Source organism: Micropterus salmoides, unplaced genomic scaffold (genome assembly GCF_014851395.1).
Source record: "Micropterus salmoides isolate LMB-PRFRI ecotype aquatic unplaced genomic scaffold, ASM1485139v1 Ms_hic_scaffold_1477, whole genome shotgun sequence".
NCBI lineage: Eukaryota > Metazoa > Chordata > Actinopteri > Centrarchiformes > Centrarchidae > Micropterus > Micropterus salmoides.
The window spans coordinates 19,721-32,311 of record NW_024040571.1 but is presented as its reverse complement, the minus strand read 5'-3'; the positions used below and the strand labels follow the sequence as shown (position 1 = coordinate 32,311).

The window sequence follows — 12,591 nt, the reverse complement described above, 5'->3', positions numbered from 1 at the left end:
TTCAGGCCAGCTGAAAATTCCACCAGAAAGTGGCCGCGTGCGTTTTGAGCTTTTACTGTTTGAAGTATGTGGACTGGAAACTGCCAATACCAGGTGTGTCTTCACCCCGAAAGCGTGTCGTCCAAATCTGACTTGTTCACTAAGCGGCGGTGGTCCAGTGGTAGAATTCTAGCCGCCACGGAGGCCAGCTGAAAATTCCACCAGAAAGTGGACGCGTCAGCTCCTACGGGGCAGCTTCATCGCATTGGTTTCAGTGGTAGAATTCTCGCCTGCCACGCGGGAGGCCCGGTTCGATTCCGGCCATGCAGTGACAAGTTTTTACCTTGTCGCGTACCAGCCGAAACCACTCAGCTGTGAAGAAACCCTAAGCAAGCTTGTACAACGTGATACATCAACAACCGATCACAATTCCTTGCTTAACTGCAAGCATCGTTACAAGAACAAGGTGCGGGTCCAGCCGAAATCGATTTTATCAGAAGTGGGATTCCCCCAACGCCCCACGGGAGACTGCAAGTTGAAGCAGCGCCTTATTTTTGTTCTGTGCCGCTCTGACTTGTTTCAGATTTACGTACTTTCTGAGCCAAAATTTCAATCTTGCCCAAATAGACATTGGTTTGACTCATCGTGGGCCAAGAGGAAAAGTCAAGGGACCACTAAAGTCAGCAGGATTCATCTTCTGCGGAAAACGATTTCTGTACCAAATTTCCTCAGGCTTGTTGACAGCATGGATAGCGACAACCTCAAGGTGACTGAGAAATATGTTTTTCAGGCTTTTAAGGTATGAGGACATGAAACTGGCCAGGTGTGTCTTCATCCTGACTTATTCATTAGGCATTGGAAATTACAGTTTATCCTGAAGGGAAACTGAATGTGTGCGCCAAACTTCATGACATACATCCAGTAGTTGTTGAACATTTCACTCAAATCACAAAAATCATCTCATGGGGGCGCCAGAGAAAATACCAGTAACGATTCATTGTGGGCTAGGGAAAAGTTAGAGAAACACCATAGTCAGTATAACGTCTCCTCTGGGACCATGAACGTCTGCACCAATTTGACGGCTTTCCGTTCACACCCTACTTGTCATTAGGCACTGGAAATTACAGTTTTCTCTGAGGGGAAAGTGAATGTGTACGCCAAATTTCATGACGTGAGTGATTTCACCCAATCACAAAAATCAATCTCATGGGCGCTAGAGAAAATATCAGTCACAGTTCATTGTGGGGCTAGGGGAAAAGTCAGGGATCACCCGTAGTCAGTATGATGTCTCCTCTGGGGAATGTGAACGTCTGTACACATTTGGTCAGACGACTGATAGAATTCAGTGGTAGAATTCAGGCCAGCTGAAATTCCACCAGAAAGTGGCCGCGTGCGTTTTGAGGGCTTTTACTGTTTGAATATGTGGACTGGAAACTGGCCAAATACCAGGTGTGTCTTCACCCCGAAAGCGGTCAGTCCAAATCTGACTTGTTCACTAAGCGCGGTGGTCCAGTGGTAGAATTCTAGCCGCCACGGAGGCCAGCTGAAAATTCCACCAGAAAGTGGACGCGTCAGCTCCTACGGGGCAGCTTCATCGCGCATTGGTGGTTCAGTGGTAGAATTCTCCCTGCCACGCGGGAGGCCCGGGTTCGATTCCGGCCACGCCAATGCAGTGCAGTTTTAACCTTGTCGCGTACCAGCCGAAACCACTCAGCTGTGAAGGAAACCCTAACGCAAGCTTGTACAACGTGATACATCAACAACCGATCACAAATTCCTTGCTTAACTGCAAGCATCGTTACAAGAACAAGTGCGGGTCCAGCCGAATCGATTTTATCAGAGTGGGTTCCCACCAACGCCCCAACGGAGACTGCAAGTTGAAAGCATCGCCTTAGTTTTGTTCTGTGCCGCTCTGACTTGTTTCAGATGGTTACGTAACTTTCTGAGCCAAAATTTCAATCTTGCCCAAAATGAGACATTGGTTTGACCTCATCGTGGGCCAAGAGGAAAAGTCAGGGACCACTAAAGTCGCAGGATTCATCTTCTGCGGAAACGAATTTCTGTACCAAATTTCCTCAAGGCTTGTTGAGACAGCATGGATAGCGACAACTCTCAAGTGACTGAGAAAATATGTTTTCAGGGCTTTTAAGGTATGAGGACATGAAACTGGCCACGTGTGTCTTCATCCTGACTTATTCATTAGCATTGGAAATTACAGTTTATCCTGAAGGGAAACTGAATGTGTGCGCCAAACTTCATGACAATACATCCGTAGTTGTTGAGACATTTCACTCAAAATCACAAAAATCAATCTCATGGGGGCGCCAGAGAATACCAGTAACGATTCATTGTGGGGCTAGGGAAAAGTTAGAGAAACACCATAGTCAGTATAACGTCTCCTCTGGGGACCATGAACGTCTGCACACAATTTGACGGCTTTCCGGTCACACCCGACTTGTTCATTAGGCACTGGAAATTACAGTTTATCCTGAGGGGAAAGTGAATGTGTACGCCAAATTTCATGACGGTGAGTGATTTCACCAAAATCACAAAAATCAATCTCATGGTGGCGCTAGAGAAATATCAGTCACAGTTCATTGTGGGGCTAGGGGAAAGTCAGGGAATCACCGTAGTCAGTATGATGTCTCCTCTGGGGAATGTGAACGTCTGTACACAATTTGGTCAGACGACTGAGAGAATTCAGTGGTAGAATTCAGGCCAGCTGAAAATTCCACCAGAAAGTGGCCGCGTGCGTTTTGAGGGCTTTTACTGTTTGAAGTATGTGGACTGGAAACTGGCCAAATACCAGGTGTGTCTTCACCCCGAAAGCGTGTCAGTCCAAATCTGACTTGTTCACTAAGCGGCGGTGGTCCAGTGGTAGAATTCTAGCCGCCACGGAGGCCAGCTGAAAATTCCACCAGAAAGTGGACGCGTCAGCTCCTACGGGGCAGCTTCATCGCGCATTGGTGGTTCAGTGGTAGAATTCTCGCCTGCCACGCGGGAGGCCCGGGTTCGATTCCCGGCCAATGCAGTGACAAGTTTTAACCTTGTCGCGTACCAGCCGAAACCACTCAGCTGTGAAGGAAACCCTAACGGCAAGCTTGTACAACGTGATACATCAACAACCGATCACAAATTCCTTGCTTAACTGCAAGCATCGTTACAAGAACAAGGTGCGGGTCCAGCCGAAATCGATTTTATCAGAAGTGGGATTCCCACCAACGCCCCAACGGGAGACTGCAAGTTGAAAGCAGCGCCTTAGTTTGTTCTGTGCCGCTCTGACTGTTTCAGATGGTTACGTAACTTTCTGAGCCAAATTTCAATCTTGCCCAAAATGAGACATTGGTTTGACCTCATCGTGGGCCAAGAGGAAAAGTCAAGGGACCACTAAAGTCAGCAGGATTCATCTTCTGCGGAAAACGAATTTCTGTACCAAATTTCCTCAAGGCTTGTTGAGACAGCATGGATAGCGACAACTCTCAAGGTGACTGAGAAAATATGTTTTCAGGGCTTTTAAGGTATGAGGACATGAAACTGGCCAGTGTGTCTTCATCCTGACTTATTCATTAGGCATTGGAAATTACAGTTTATCCTGAAGGGAAACTGAATGTGTGCGCCAAACTTCATGACAATACATCCAGTAGTTGTTGAGACATTTCACTCAAAATCACAAAAATCAATCTCATGGGGCGCCAGAGAAAATACCAGTAACGATTCATTGTGGGGCTAGGGGAAAAGTTAGAGAAACACCATAGTCAGTATAACGTCTCCTCTGGGGACCATGAACGTCTGCACACAATTTGACGGCTTTCCGGTCACACCCGACTTGTTCATTAGGCACTGGAAATTACAGTTTATCCTGAGGGGAAAGTGAATGTGTACGCCAAATTTCATGACGGTGAGTGATTTCACCCAAAATCACAAAAATCAATCTCATGGTGGCGCTAGAGAAAATATCAGTCACAGTTCATTGTGGGGCTAGGGGAAAAGTCAGGGAATCACCGTAGTCAGTATGATGTCTCCTCTGGGAATGTGAACGTCTGTACACAATTTGGTCAAGACGACTGAGAGAATTCAGTGGTAGAATTCAGGCCAGCTGAAAATTCCACCAGAAAGTGGCCGCGTGCGTTTTGAGGGCTTTTACTGTTTGAAGTATGTGGACTGGAAACTGGCCAAATACCAGTGTGTCTTCACCCCGAAAGCGTGTCAGTCCAAATCTGACTTGTTCACTAAGCGGCGGTGGTCCTGTGGTAGAATTCTAGCCGCCACGGAGGCCAGCTGAAAATTCCACCAGAAAGTGGACGCGTCAGCTCCTACGGGGCAGCTTCATCGAGCATTGGTGGTTCAGTGTAGAATTCTCGCCTGCCACGCGGGAGGCCCGGGTTCGATTCCGGCCAATGCAGTGACAAGTTTTAACCTTGTCGCGTACCAGCCGAACCACTCAGCTGTGAAGGAAACCCTAACGGCAAGCTTGTACAACGTGATACATCAACAACCGATCACAAATTCCTTGCTTAACTGCAAGCATCGTTACAAGAACAAGGTGCGGGTCCAGCCGAAATCGATTTTATCAGAAGTGGGATTCCCACCAACGCCCCAACGGGAGACTGCAAGTTGAAATCACAAAAATCAATCTCATGGGGGCGCCAGAGAAAATACCAGTAACGATTCATTGTGGGGCTAGGGAAAAGTTAGAGAACACCATAGTCAGTATAACGTCTCCTCTGGGGACCATGAACGTCTGCACACAATTTGACGGCTTTCCGGTCACACCCGACTTGTTCATTAGGCACTGGAAATTACAGTTTATCCTGAGGGGAAAGTGAATGTGTACGCCAAATTTCATGACGGTGAGTGATTTCACTCAAAATCACAAAAATCAATCTCATGGTGGCGCTAGAGAAATATCAGTCACAGTTCATTGTGGGGCTAGGGAAAAGTCAGGGAATCACCGTAGTCAGTATGATGTCTCCTCTGGGGAATGTGAACGTCTGTACACAATTTGGTCAGACGACTGAGAGAATTCAGTGGTAGAATTCAGGCCAGCTGAAATTCCACCAGAAAGTGGCCGCGTGCGTTTTGAGGGCTTTTACTGTCTGAAGTATGCAGTGACAAGTTTTAACCTTGTCGCGTACCAGCCGAAACCACTCAGCTGTGAAGGAAACCCTAACGGCAAGCTTGTACAACGTGATACATCAACAACCGATCACAAATTCCTTGCTTAACTGCAAGCATCGTTACAAGAACAAGGTGCGGGTCCAGCCGAAATCGATTTTATCAGAAGTGGGATTCCCACCAACGCCCCAACGGGAGACTGCAAGTTGAAATCACAAAAATCAATCTCATGGGGGCGCCAGAGAAAATACCAGTAACGATTCATTGTGGGGCTAGGGGAAAAGTTAGAGAAACACCATAGTCAGTATAACGTCTCCTCTGGGGACCATGAACGTCTGCACACAATTTGACGGCTTTCCGGTCACACCCGACTTGTTCATTAGGCACTGGAAATTACAGTTTATCCTGAGGGGAAAGTGAATGTGTACGCCAAATTTCATGACGGTGAGTGATTTCACTCAAAATCACAAAAATCAATCTCATGGTGGCGCTAGAGAAAATATCAGTCACAGTTCATTGTGGGGCTAGGGGAAAGTCAGGGAATCACCGTAGTCAGTATGATGTCTCCTCTGGGGAATGTGAACGTCTGTACACAATTTGGTCAAGACGACTGAGAGAATTCAGTGGTAGAATTCAGGCCAGCTGAAAATTCCACCAGAAAGTGGCCGCGTGCGTTTTGAGGGCTTTTACTGTTTGAAGTATGTGGACTGGAAACTGGCCAATACCAGGTGTGTCTTCACCCCGAAAGCGTGTCAGTCCAAATCTGACTTGTTCACTAAGCGGCGGTGGTCCTGTGGTAGAATTCTAGCCGCCACGGAGGCCAGCTGAAAATTCCACCAGAAAGTGGACGCGTCAGCTCCTACGGGGCAGCTTCATCGAGCATTGGTGGTTCAGTGGTAGAATTCTCGCCTGCCACGCGGGAGGCCCGGGTTCGATTCCCGGCCAATGCAGTGACAAGTTTTAACCTTGTCGCGTACCAGCCGAAACCACTCAGCTGTGAAGGAAACCCTAACGGCAAGCTTGTACAACGTGATACATCAACAACCGATCACAAATTCCTTGCTTAACTGCAAGCATCGTTACAAGAACAAGGTGCGGGTCCAGCCGAAATCGATTTTATCAGAAGTGGGATTCCCACCAACGCCCCAACGGGAGACTGCAAGTTGAAATCACAAAAATCAATCTCATGGGGGCGCCAGAGAAAATACCAGTAACGATTCATTGTGGGGCTAGGGGAAAAGTTAGAGAAACACCATAGTCAGTATAACGTCTCCTCTGGGGACCATGAACGTCTGCACACAATTTGACGGCTTTCCGGTCACACCCGACTTGTTCATTAGGCACTGGAAATTACAGTTTATCCTGAGGGGAAAGTGAATGTGTACGCCAAATTTCATGACGGTGAGTGATTTCACTCAAAATCACAAAAATCAATCTCATGGTGGCGCTAGAGAAAATATCAGTCACAGTTCATTGTGGGGCTAGGGGAAAAGTCAGGAATCACCGTAGTCAGTATGATGTCTCCTCTGGGGAATGTGAACGTCTGTACACAATTTGGTCAAGACGACTGAGAGAATTCAGTGGTAGAATTCAGGCCAGCTGAAAATTCCACCAGAAAGTGGCCGCGTGCGTTTTGAGGCTTTACTGTCTGAAGTATGCAGTGACAAGTTTTAACCTTGTCGCGTACCAGCCGAAACCACTCAGCTGTGAAGGAAACCCTAACGGCAAGCTTGTACAACGTGATACATCAACAACCGATCACAAATTCCTTGCTTAACTGCAAGCATCGTTACAAGAACAAGGTGCGGGTCCAGCCGAAATCGATTTTATCAGAAGTGGGATTCCCACCAACGCCCCAACGGGAGACTGCAAGTTGAAAGCAGCGCCTTAGTTTGTTCTGTGCCGCTCTGACTTGTTTCAGATGGTTACGTAACTTTCTGAGCCAAAATTTCAATCTTGCCCAAAATGAGACATTGGTTTGACCTCATCGTGGGCCAAGAGGAAAAGTCAAGGGACCACTAAAGTCAGCAGGATTCATCTTCTGCGGAAAACGAATTTCTGTACCAAATTTCCTCAAGGCTTGTTGAGACAGCATGGATAGCGACAACTCTCAAGGTGACTGAGAAAATATGTTTTCAGGGCTTTTAAGGTATGAGGACATGAAACTGGCCAGGTGTGTCTTCATCCTGACTTATTCATTAGGCATTGGAAATTACAGTTTATCCTGAAGGGAAACTGAATGTGTGCGCCAAACTTCATGACAATACATCCAGTAGTTGTTGAGACATTTCACTCAAAATCACAAAAATCAATCTCATGGGGGCGCCAGAGAAAATACCAGTAACGATTCATTGTGGGGCTAGGGGAAAAGTTAGAGAAACACCATAGTCAGTATAACGTCTCCTCTGGGGACCATGAACGTCTGCACACAATTTGACGGCTTTCCGGTCACACCCGACTTGTTCATTAGGCACTGGAAATTACAGTTTATCCTGAGGGGAAAGTGAATGTGTACGCCAAATTTCATGACGGTGAGTGATTTCACCCAAAATCACAAAAATCAATCTCATGGTGGCGCTAGAGAAAATATCAGTCACAGTTCATTGTGGGGCTAGGGGAAAAGTCAGGGAATCACCGTAGTCAGTATGATGTCTCCTCTGGGGAATGTGAACGTCTGTACACAATTTGGTCAAGACGACTGAGAGAATTCAGTGGTAGAATTCAGGCCAGCTGAAAATTCCACCAGAAAGTGGCCGCGTGCGTTTTGAGGGCTTTTACTGTTTGAAGTATGTGGACTGGAAACTGGCCAAATACCAGGTGTGTCTTCACCCCGAAAGCGTGTCAGTCCAAATCTGACTTGTTCACTAAGCGGCGGTGGTCCAGTGGTAGAATTCTAGCCGCCACGGAGGCCAGCTGAAAATTCCACCAGAAAGTGGACGCGTCAGCTCCTACGGGGCAGCTTCATCGAGCATTGGTGGTTCAGTGGTAGAATTCTCGCCTGCCACGCGGGAGGCCCGGGTTCGATTCCCGGCCAATGCAGTGACAAGTTTTAACCTTGTCGCGTACCAGCCGAAACCACTCAGCTGTGAAGGAAACCCTAACGGCAAGCTTGTACAACGTGATACATCAACAACCGATCACAAATTCCTTGCTTAACTGCAAGCATCGTTACAAGAACAAGGTGCGGGTCCAGCCGAAATCGATTTTATCAGAAGTGGGATTCCCACCAACGCCCCAACGGGAGACTGCAAGTTGAAAGCAGCGCCTTAGTTTGTTCTGTGCCGCTCTGACTTGTTTCAGATGGTTACGTAACTTTCTGAGCCAAAATTTCAATCTTGCCCAAAATGAGACATTGGTTTGACCTCATCGTGGGCCAAGAGGAAAAGTCAAGGGACCACTAAAGTCAGCAGGATTCATCTTCTGCGGAAAACGAATTTCTGTACCAAATTTCCTCAAGGCTTGTTGAGACAGCATGGATAGCGACAACTCTCAAGGTGACTGAGAAAATATGTTTTCAGGGCTTTTAAGGTATGAGGACATGAAACTGGCCAGGTGTGTCTTCATCCTGACTTATTCATTAGGCATTGGAAATTACAGTTTATCCTGAAGGGAAACTGAATGTGTGCGCCAAACTTCATGACAATACATCCAGTAGTTGTTGAGACATTTCACTCAAAATCACAAAAATCAATCTCATGGGGGCGCCAGAGAAAATACCAGTAACGATTCATTGTGGGGCTAGGGGAAAAGTTAGAGAAACACCATAGTCAGTATAACGTCTCCTCTGGGGACCATGAACGTCTGCACACAATTTGACGGCTTTCCGGTCACACCCGACTTGTTCATTAGGCACTGGAAATTACAGTTTATCCTGAGGGGAAAGTGAATGTGTACGCCAAATTTCATGACGGTGAGTGATTTCACCCAAAATCACAAAAATCAATCTCATGGTGGCGCTAGAGAAAATATCAGTCACAGTTCATTGTGGGGCTAGGGGAAAAGTCAGGGAATCACCGTAGTCAGTATGATGTCTCCTCTGGGGAATGTGAACGTCTGTACACAATTTGGTCAAGACGACTGAGAGAATTCAGTGGTAGAATTCAGGCCAGCTGAAAATTCCACCAGAAAGTGGCCGCGTGCGTTTTGAGGGCTTTTACTGTTTGAAGTATGTGGACTGGAAACTGGCCAAATACCAGGTGTGTCTTCACCCCGAAAGCGTGTCAGTCCAAATCTGACTTGTTCACTAAGCGGCGGTGGTCCAGTGGTAGAATTCTAGCCGCCACGGAGGCCAGCTGAAAATTCCACCAGAAAGTGGACGCGTCAGCTCCTACGGGGCAGCTTCATCGAGCATTGGTGGTTCAGTGGTAGAATTCTCGCCTGCCACGCGGGAGGCCCGGGTTCGATTCCCGGCCAATGCAGTGACAAGTTTTAACCTTGTCGCGTACCAGCCGAAACCACTCAGCTGTGAAGGAAACCCTAACGGCAAGCTTGTACAACGTGATACATCAACAACCGATCACAAATTCCTTGCTTAACTGCAAGCATCGTTACAAGAACAAGGTGCGGGTCCAGCCGAAATCGATTTTATCAGAAGTGGGATTCCCACCAACGCCCCAACGGGAGACTGCAAGTTGAAAGCAGCGCCTTAGTTTGTTCTGTGCCGCTCTGACTTGTTTCAGATGGTTACGTAACTTTCTGAGCCAAAATTTCAATCTTGCCCAAAATGAGACATTGGTTTGACCTCATCGTGGGCCAAGAGGAAAAGTCAAGGGACCACTAAAGTCAGCAGGATTCATCTTCTGCGGAAAACGAATTTCTGTACCAAATTTCCTCAAGGCTTGTTGAGACAGCATGGATAGCGACAACTCTCAAGGTGACTGAGAAAATATGTTTTCAGGGCTTTTAAGGTATGAGGACATGAAACTGGCCAGGTGTGTCTTCATCCTGACTTATTCATTAGGCATTGGAAATTACAGTTTATCCTGAAGGGAAACTGAATGTGTGCGCCAAACTTCATGACAATACATCCAGTAGTTGTTGAGACATTTCACTCAAAATCACAAAAATCAATCTCATGGGGGCGCCAGAGAAAATACCAGTAACGATTCATTGTGGGGCTAGGGGAAAAGTTAGAGAAACACCATAGTCAGTATAACGTCTCCTCTGGGGACCATGAACGTCTGCACACAATTTGACGGCTTTCCGGTCACACCCGACTTGTTCATTAGGCACTGGAAATTACAGTTTATCCTGAGGGGAAAGTGAATGTGTACGCCAAATTTCATGACGGTGAGTGATTTCACCCAAAATCACAAAAATCAATCTCATGGTGGCGCTAGAGAAAATATCAGTCACAGTTCATTGTGGGGCTAGGGGAAAAGTCAGGGAATCACCGTAGTCAGTATGATGTCTCCTCTGGGGAATGTGAACGTCTGTACACAATTTGGTCAAGACGACTGAGAGAATTCAGTGGTAGAATTCAGGCCAGCTGAAAATTCCACCAGAAAGTGGCCGCGTGCGTTTTGAGGGCTTTTACTGTTTGAAGTATGTGGACTGGAAACTGGCCAAATACCAGGTGTGTCTTCACCCCGAAAGCGTGTCAGTCCAAATCTGACTTGTTCACTAAGCGGCGGTGGTCCAGTGGTAGAATTCTAGCCGCCACGGAGGCCAGCTGAAAATTCCACCAGAAAGTGGACGCGTCAGCTCCTACGGGGCAGCTTCATCGAGCATTGGTGGTTCAGTGGTAGAATTCTCGCCTGCCACGCGGGAGGCCCGGGTTCGATTCCCGGCCAATGCAGTGACAAGTTTTAACCTTGTCGCGTACCAGCCGAAACCACTCAGCTGTGAAGGAAACCCTAACGGCAAGCTTGTACAACGTGATACATCAACAACCGATCACAAATTCCTTGCTTAACTGCAAGCATCGTTACAAGAACAAGGTGCGGGTCCAGCCGAAATCGATTTTATCAGAAGTGGGATTCCCACCAACGCCCCAACGGGAGACTGCAAGTTGAAAGCAGCGCCTTAGTTTGTTCTGTGCCGCTCTGACTTGTTTCAGATGGTTACGTAACTTTCTGAGCCAAAATTTCAATCTTGCCCAAAATGAGACATTGGTTTGACCTCATCGTGGGCCAAGAGGAAAAGTCAAGGGACCACTAAAGTCAGCAGGATTCATCTTCTGCGGAAAACGAATTTCTGTACCAAATTTCCTCAAGGCTTGTTGAGACAGCATGGATAGCGACAACTCTCAAGGTGACTGAGAAAATATGTTTTCAGGGCTTTTAAGGTATGAGGACATGAAACTGGCCAGGTGTGTCTTCATCCTGACTTATTCATTAGGCATTGGAAATTACAGTTTATCCTGAAGGGAAACTGAATGTGTGCGCCAAACTTCATGACAATACATCCAGTAGTTGTTGAGACATTTCACTCAAAATCACAAAAATCAATCTCATGGGGGCGCCAGAGAAAATACCAGTAACGATTCATTGTGGGGCTAGGGGAAAAGTTAGAGAAACACCATAGTCAGTATAACGTCTCCTCTGGGGACCATGAACGTCTGCACACAATTTGACGGCTTTCCGGTCACACCCGACTTGTTCATTAGGCACTGGAAATTACAGTTTATCCTGAGGGGAAAGTGAATGTGTACGCCAAATTTCATGACGGTGAGTGATTTCACCCAAAATCACAAAAATCAATCTCATGGTGGCGCTAGAGAAAATATCAGTCACAGTTCATTGTGGGGCTAGGGGAAAAGTCAGGGAATCACCGTAGTCAGTATGATGTCTCCTCTGGGGAATGTGAACGTCTGTACACAATTTGGTCAAGACGACTGAGAGAATTCAGTGGTAGAATTCAGGCCAGCTGAAAATTCCACCAGAAAGTGGCCGCGTGCGTTTTGAGGGCTTTTACTGTTTGAAGTATGTGGACTGGAAACTGGCCAAATACCAGGTGTGTCTTCACCCCGAAAGCGTGTCAGTCCAAATCTGACTTGTTCACTAAGCGGCGGTGGTCCAGTGGTAGAATTCTAGCCGCCACGGAGGCCAGCTGAAAATTCCACCAGAAAGTGGACGCGTCAGCTCCTACGGGGCAGCTTCATCGAGCATTGGTGGTTCAGTGGTAGAATTCTCGCCTGCCACGCGGGAGGCCCGGGTTCGATTCCCGGCCAATGCAGTGACAAGTTTTAACCTTGTCGCGTACCAGCCGAAACCACTCAGCTGTGAAGGAAACCCTAACGGCAAGCTTGTACAACGTGATACATCAACAACCGATCACAAATTCCTTGCTTAACTGCAAGCATCGTTACAAGAACAAGGTGCGGGTCCAGCCGAAATCGATTTTATCAGAAGTGGGATTCCCACCAACGCCCCAACGGGAGACTGCAAGTTGAAATCACAAAAATCAATCTCATGGGGGCGCCAGAGAAATACCAGTAACGATTCATTGTGGGGCTAGGGGAAAAGTTAGAGAAACACCATAGTCAGTATAACGTCT

The 12,591-nt window shown here is 47.2% G+C and overlaps 6 non-coding genes across 6 annotated transcripts; all 6 read left to right on the top strand.

Moving 5' to 3' along the window:
* Window positions 1-2,939: 2,939 nt before the first annotated feature.
* trnag-gcc lies at window positions 2,940-3,010 on the top strand. The gene has a single exon. It is a non-coding gene; the product is annotated as a tRNA-Gly (tRNA).
* Window positions 3,011-5,973: 2,963 nt separating this feature from the next.
* trnag-gcc lies at window positions 5,974-6,044 on the top strand. The gene has a single exon. It is a non-coding gene; the product is annotated as a tRNA-Gly (tRNA).
* Window positions 6,045-8,062: 2,018 nt separating this feature from the next.
* Window positions 8,063-8,133, top strand: trnag-gcc. The gene has a single exon. It is a non-coding gene; the product is annotated as a tRNA-Gly (tRNA).
* Window positions 8,134-9,441: 1,308 nt separating this feature from the next.
* trnag-gcc lies at window positions 9,442-9,512 on the top strand. The gene has a single exon. It is a non-coding gene; the product is annotated as a tRNA-Gly (tRNA).
* Window positions 9,513-10,820: 1,308 nt separating this feature from the next.
* trnag-gcc lies at window positions 10,821-10,891 on the top strand. The gene has a single exon. It is a non-coding gene; the product is annotated as a tRNA-Gly (tRNA).
* Window positions 10,892-12,199: 1,308 nt separating this feature from the next.
* Window positions 12,200-12,270, top strand: trnag-gcc. The gene has a single exon. It is a non-coding gene; the product is annotated as a tRNA-Gly (tRNA).
* The last annotated feature ends 321 nt before the right edge of the window (window positions 12,271-12,591 follow it).